We start from the raw sequence: 7,575 nt of genomic DNA on the forward strand, positions 1-7,575 counted from the left end.
GTCATTAGACATTTGTCTAAACCCATATAATGTACAACACTAAAAGTGAACTCTGATGTAAACTGTGGACTTTGGGTGGTAATGATGTGTCAGTGTTGGTTCAACAATTGTAACAAATGTACCACTGTGGTGGGGGATGTTTATAATGGGGGAGGCTAGGTATGTGGAGGCAGGGGATAACAGGGATATAAGGGAAATATCTGTATTTTGTGCTCAATTTTGATGTGAACCTAAAAGTGCTCCAAAGAAGTAAAGTTTACTAAAATGCACAAACACAAAACAAATTTTTTTTAAAAAAATTTTATTTTTATTTTTTTTATTTAAAGATTTTTTTTCTAGATTTTATTTATCTTTAGAGGGGAAAGGAAGGAGAGAGAGAGAGAGAGAGAAATATCAATGTGTAGTTGCCTCTGGTGTGTCCCCTGCTGGGAACTGGCCCACAACCCAGGCATGTGCCCTGACTGGGAATCAAACCGCGATTGTGTGGTTTGCAGGCCCGCGCTCAATCCACTGAGCTACGCCAGCCAGGGCAAAATTTTTCAGATTTTATATTTTATTGTCCAAAAAACTATATTGCAAAATAGACTGTCCACACATGGGATGAGCATTCACTCCCCAAATGCTGCTCTAGAGTCATAAGCCTCATATGCCAGCCATGTCAAATGACTGGCTCTGTGGAGCTCCTATCCCTGTCATATTTCTATTCAGTGTGCAATAAATCATTAAGGTCAGCACTTAGATTTATATATAAAAAATTGTTGAGAAAATGTTAGTATTTTTGTTCACTACACAGCTGGAAAAGGGGCCTTGGTGTGGAGGTCCAGATTTTTGGGTGTGAAAACATTGAGGAGTCTTAATCCAGTCTCGTAACTTCCCCTCCCCCACTTCAAGGCAAACTCTGACACTGTAAAAATTCAGTTACAGAAATTGAAAATTAGGGAACAGATCCTTTCGTAAAACCCTCCAAGCTACTACTTACCTAGGATTGCAAATGAAAGGAGTCAGACTTTTTAAAACAAACAGATCAACAGATTAAACACCCTCTAGAGTTCTAATAGCCCTAGTTAAAAACCCTTAGTTAAAAAGTAAACAATTATGAGATTCTCATCAAAGGTGGATAGCTTTTAGCATGGAAGCTTGTAATTTTTTTTTAGGGAACACCACTTGGAATCCATCTTGTCCCAACAGGAAGGTAATAGAACTTTCCAGTCATTAGAGGCCTCGTTTAGAGGACCAGGCCCCACCATGGGATGTGTCTCTTGATATGGATCAGCTTTATTATGTGACTGACTTTGATGAATGCTTAACATACAATTGAGGATATTTTTGGTTTATTTTACTTTATTTTTTAAAAGTATATATTCTTGATTATGCCATTACAGTTGTCCTCATTGTTCCCCTTAGCCACCTCTGCCTGGTACCCCCTTCCCTCCAGCAGTCCTCCCCCTCCTTCATGTCCATGGGTCATGCATATTAGTTCTTTGGCTTCTTCATTTCCTATTCTATGCTTAATGTCCCCTTGTCTATTTTGTACCTGCCAATTATGCTTTTTAATTTGCATCTTTCCTCCCATTCTCTACCTCCCCTCTCCCAGCTGATAACCCTCCAAATGATCTCCATATCTATGATTCTGTTCCTGTTCTGGTTGTTTGCTTAGTTGTTTTTTTGTTGTTTTTTTTTTTAGATTCAGTTATTGGTATTTGTGAATTTGTTGCCATTTTAACTGTTCATAATTTTGATCTTTTTCTTAAGTAAGTCCCTTTAACATTTCATGTAATAACGGCTTGGTGATGATGAACTCCTTTAATTTTACCTTGTCTGGAAGCAATATAGCTGCCCTTCCATTCTAAAAGCTAGCTTTTTTGGATAGAATAATCTGGGTTGTAGGTCCCTGCTTTTCATCGCTTTGAATACTTCTTGCTATCCCCTTTTTATCTGCAAAGTTTCTTTTGAGAAATCAGCTGATAGTCTTATGGGAACTCCTTTGTAGGTAACCCTCTGCATTTCTCTTGCTGCTTTTAAGATTCTGTCTTTGTCTTTAGCCTTTGGTATTTTAATTATGATGCGTCTTGGTGTGTTCCTCTTTGGGTCCAACTTGTTTGGGACTCTCTGTGCTTCCTGGACTTGTATGTCTATTTCCTTTGCCAGATTGGGGAAGTTTTCTTGTAGTTTTTATTAGTCTTCACATCAAAATCCTTAGGCAAAGTAAGTGGTCAGGGCAAGGACTGTTTGCCTACAATCCAAAGGAGGATGCGTAGATACAGCCAGATATTCTTGTAATCTCCACTTAGAGCCTTTTCCAAATCCTACTTCTTGACCCTAAATGGTTTTCCCTATCCCTCTCAACTCCAATCTCTAGTGTTCTACCATTGAAAAATTGGATTCTGATCACTTTTTATGTCTTACCTGGTTTCCTGTTTGCTGGATCTGTACCTTCGAAGATCTTAATCTTTATATTGTGGACCCTGGACTGATAATTTGACAAATATTTCCTGTTTTCTTGCTTGATAATTTAATTGGCACTATAATAAAGTAGAAAAAACATGGGCTTTGCAGTCAGGTAGACTTGGGTTTAAATCCTGACTACTCCACTAAATGGTAGTCAGGTTTGATTTAAATAATGTAGTCCTCTGAGGATCAGTTTTCTTTTAGGTAAAATGAAGATATTGATACCCACCTCAAAATATGGTTGTGACTGGAAATAGTGGTAATGGTTGCACAACCTTGTGCCACTGAATTGTACCCTCAAAATATTAAAATGGAAACTTTATATATATTTTACCACAATTAAAACAGAAAAAGATGGTTGTGAGAATTGATTTTTATAGAACACCTATTATAATACCTGGCACATAGTAGGCTCTCAATAAATAGTAGCTATATAGCATGAAATATTCTATGTTGCAAATAACAAAAAAGCCCAACTTAGACTGGTTTAAATGCTAAGAGAATGTACTGATTCATAACATTTAAAAGTCCAAGCCTGAGCCCTGAATGTGTACTCAGTTGGAACATTGTCCTGATATGCCAAGGTTGTAGGTTCCATCCCCAATCAGGGCACATACAAAAAGCAGCCAATGAATACATAAATAAGTGGAACAACAAATCAATTCTCTCTCTCTCTCTCAAATCAATAAAATTTAAAACTTTTAAAGAATCTCAAGCCTGAGGTAGTACAGGCTTTTGGGTTAGTTCATATCACTAAGGATTGTATCTCTAAATCTTCAGTCACTAAGGGTTCAGTTTCTTCCCATCTTCCTACTCTGCCTTTTGCAATGTCAGCTTTATCTTAGAGCTGGCAACTCATGATCAGAAGGTGGCTGCCAGCAGCTCTGAACAGTACATGTTCCCTCATCCACACTCAGAGAGAAGGACGTGGTCTCAGCAATCCCGCAAATACTGTGATATTTATTTGCTTAAATCACAATGCCTGCCCTGGAACCAAAAGCTGTACATGGGAAGATGGAATGTGATGATTGCCTTAAACTAACCAGGCAGTGGGTCAGCTTCTCTGGGAGCACGTGGCTACGTGGGGTGGGGTGGGAAATAAAGGTACTGTGGAGGAGAGAAGGCAGGGCTAAGACAATGAGCAGGCAAACAACAAAAGTCTATTTTCATAACTATTATTATTATTGGCTTTCTTGGCCCTTAGCCCTTGGCTCTTAGCTAGTTCTTTGGAAATCATTGAAAAATAAAAACTAAGCTCTTATTTGAATAAATGCATTCTTTCTAGCAAAGGAAGATCGATAAGTATAATGCCAAGTTTAATTTAACTGCCCATGAGGCATCTGGAACAACAGCCAAATAAGCAGCAAAATGCACTAATAGAGGTTTCACAGGATTGAATGTCGGGTGGAGGTGAGTGAGGAGGAAGCTAGAAAGATGGTGACTTCCTACAGTGTCAAAGCCAGAAGGGTGAGGTCAGTTATTGGCCTGTCCTTTACTGGAGCCAAGTTAGGAGCCAGGACAAAGACACCAGTTAACAAGGGGAGGGGACATTCCCCAAAGCAGAGTTGACAGAGGAAAAACCTGATTAAAACCTCATCTTGGCTGCTCTTTCTGCTCCTTTGCAGCATGTTCATCTACGACATTCCTTTCTCTTTTTGACCTAGTGCCTATCTAATGACATACCAATTTCCGCCAATTTTATTTCTGTCCCTTCTGTCAAGAAGGCTCTTCCGCATTTCTTTGCTATACTTCAATTGACTAATTCCTACTTATTGGTTAAGACTTTATTTATTTTTTAAAAGATTTTGTTTATTGTTAGAAGGGAAGGGAAGGAGAGAGGGAGAGAAATGTCAATGTATAGTTGCTTCTCATGCATCCCCTGCGGGGACCTGGCATGTGCCCCCACTAGAAATCAAACTACGATCCCTTGGTTTGCAGTCCTGCACTCAATCCACCGAGCTACACCAGCCAGGGCTGGTTATGATTTTAAATTCTGTGTTTTCATTCCATGAAGGTCTTCCAGTAACCACTACTGTTTCCACCTCCCACCCCAAGATACACACCACAGGCTGATTTAAGTAATCCTGTTTGGTACCCCCTACCTGTAATCAATACCCAGGAGCCTTGCCCTGGCTGGGTACCTCAGTTGGTTAAAGCATCATCCCAATATGCCAAGGTTATGGATTTGATGCTCACTCAGGGTACATGTTAGAATAAACCAATGAATGCATAAATAAGTGGGGGGAAAAGTGATGTTTTTCTTTCTCTTCCTCTGTCTCTCTCTAAAATCAATAATGAAAAAACAAATACCCAGTAGCCTAATGATTTATTTACTTGTCTGGACCCAAACCCTGATGATGCCACCACCACATTAAAGCTTCTGAAGAGCAGGGATTGATTGTATCTTAGTCATGTTTGGTTCCATGACACCCAGCACAGTGCCTGGCACTTTCTAGGTGCTCATAGAATGAAGGAGGCATTTCCTTTGGTTACCGTCTGATATCCTCTTACCCTGCTTAAGAAATAGAGCAACATGTGAAAAACCGAAGTGTGCTCCTTACCTAAAAAGAAGGAGTTGGAAATGAGGAATAGAGACACGTTAAAGACGATTTGTAGCAGTTCGCACCCATGTAGGTTTTGGAAATGCGAAGGACAGAATCAAAACTGCCTAGAAGGCTCTGGATGCCTCTTTTCTTTTTCTTTTCTATTTTCTATTTTCTGTCTTCAAACACTGTTCCTATTCCCCAAATTTTAAAGGATATTTATATTTATTTTCCCTATTGAGTCACATAGTTTGCACAGTTTTTGTTGTTTTTTTCCGGTCAGAGAATCAGGATGCGATTATTACTTGCAAGTGACCATTATAGTTCAGGCTTACAAATGCTGGTTATTGGCATTTACAGAGTGAAGCAAATCACCTGAACTAAATACCAGGTGCTTAATAAAGTTACTGTAATACCTCATTCCTAGTTACAAAGAGCTCATATGACCTTTATGTAGGGAATTTGTTTTCTGTTTAATTTATTTTCCCATTCTGAAACAGACATTCATCCATATAGGAAAGGAGCCAATCGTTGGGTAAAAACAGTAACACCTAATGACTCTGCCCTCTGGTATTTAGTTTTAAAACATTTTGCATTTCTTCACAATTAAATTAAAAAATATTTTGACATTACACTAAAATGAGATTAAACACAATTTTAAATGTTCTAGGAGGCACAACACTGAGTGCTGTTTCTCAAAAGGCTAACTGAAAGTTCTTGTGCTTTGCCTGGTCGTTAGGTTTTGACAATAAACTAAGGGAAGAGGTAACAGAAGTGAGGGCTCACCTTAATAACTTCTTATAGGTTTCTGGTTATTTAGGGCTACTCAGAGGCAGTATCATGATGTAATGTGTCTTCATGCCTCACTCCTGCATGACCCCTGACTGCATTAAAGCCCCCTGATCCCCACCCGTGGTATCTCCCTGCTAGGTCCTCATCTTTCATGTCATGTCTTTATGACCAGAACCGAGGGCTACCATGCTATTTCTACATAATTACCCCACGTATACAACTTTTTAGATTTTATCTCCCCCAGCCTTCCATAAGAATTATAATAACTTTCTCAATTCTGAAGTACACTTTCATTTTTAAAATTTTATTTATTTATTTATTTGTTTGTTTTTGGAGAGAGGGGTAGGGAGCAAGAGAGAAAGAGAAGAATAAATGTGTGAGAGAAACATCGATTGGTTTGCCTCTCTCATGCATCCCAGGTGGGGACTAGCCTGCAACTCAGGTGTGTGCTCTGACTGGAAGTAAAACCAGAGACCTCTCCGGTGCAGAGCCATGCTCAACCAACTAAGCCATGCCTGTCAGGGCTGAAGTAGACTTTAAAATGGTATTTCAATGTTTTCTCAGTTCTAAGACATATTGTCCCCCTTCAGTGTTTCTGAAATTGGAATTAATTTTAGAGCCCTTATTTTTTTTCTCCTAGGAACATATTTACTACATTTTTAGTCAATTCTACAGTCTAAAGATTCTTAGAATGAAGAATGTGGTATGAACATGCTTTGCTGGAGATAACTTTTTCAAGATTCAGAAGATGTTGCTGCATTTGGAGATTGGAGTTATGACACTATTAATTCAAACAGACAAAGAACTCTTGGGTAGTAATAAGAGGGGAACCAAAAAAACTCCCTGGAATTATCTTCTGGAGGGCGGGCCCCTTGTAGCACAGACTTCCCCCACTAGGTGAGTGTTCTGGGAACCCATCTGTATCGGTGTACCAGCTGGTCTTGTGAAAGGCTGCATTCGGCTTCAGTGGATTCTTTTTAGGACTCCTTCAATGTGCACATTTGCCCATTTCATGAGTGGTGATTTACAAGTGCACCTGCCCACACTGTGCTGAGTGTCCAGCAGTTTTAGACCAAAAACCTCATGGGCCCCATGCCCCACCCTCCTTATTCACCCAGTCTTGCTCCAAGTGACTTTTTCTTGTTTTCCCTGATGAAAAAGTCCTCAAAGGGAAACATTTTCCCCATGTGGAAGAGGTGAAAAAAGAAACAGCTGGAGAACTGAAAGACATCAAAATCGTTGAGTTCAAAAACTGTTTTGAGCAGTGGAAGTGTTGATAGATGTATCACATCAAATGGTGAGTACTTTGAAGGTGACTGAAATTTAAGCATGTAAGAATAAATACATACTTTTTAATAAATAAATTACATTTTTGGATCCCCCCATATATAAACAGTTTAGACAAAACAAAATAACTGTTAGTTGGTTATCTTGATTAACTGTTGTCTAGATAATTACCTTAATTCTACCCTTTGGCATTTCTAGTTTGAAGACTGGATACAAAGGAAATATGAAGCTATATGTCTCCATCATATAGAAGATATGGGATCTTAAACTTTCTCTCTACACAAATTATCTTAAAACCTAATATTTATATTGAATAAGAGGTTGGGCTTGTAAACAGAATTCTCTGCACATCCTTGATATGAATGACCAGTTATCTCAGACCAACCTGAGCTCTTCCCTGAAAAGATTGTATCTTGATCTGATCTGTTTTTGCTAAAAGAGCTGATGGCTTTTTTGATCACTGGTCTGTGGACAGCAGCAGAAAGTCAAGACAACCATGAACACA

The sequence above is a fragment of the Sturnira hondurensis genome, unplaced genomic scaffold (assembly GCF_014824575.4).
Source record: "Sturnira hondurensis isolate 20B ecotype Veracruz unplaced genomic scaffold, ASM1482457v3 Scaffold0006413, whole genome shotgun sequence".
NCBI lineage: Eukaryota > Metazoa > Chordata > Mammalia > Chiroptera > Phyllostomidae > Sturnira > Sturnira hondurensis.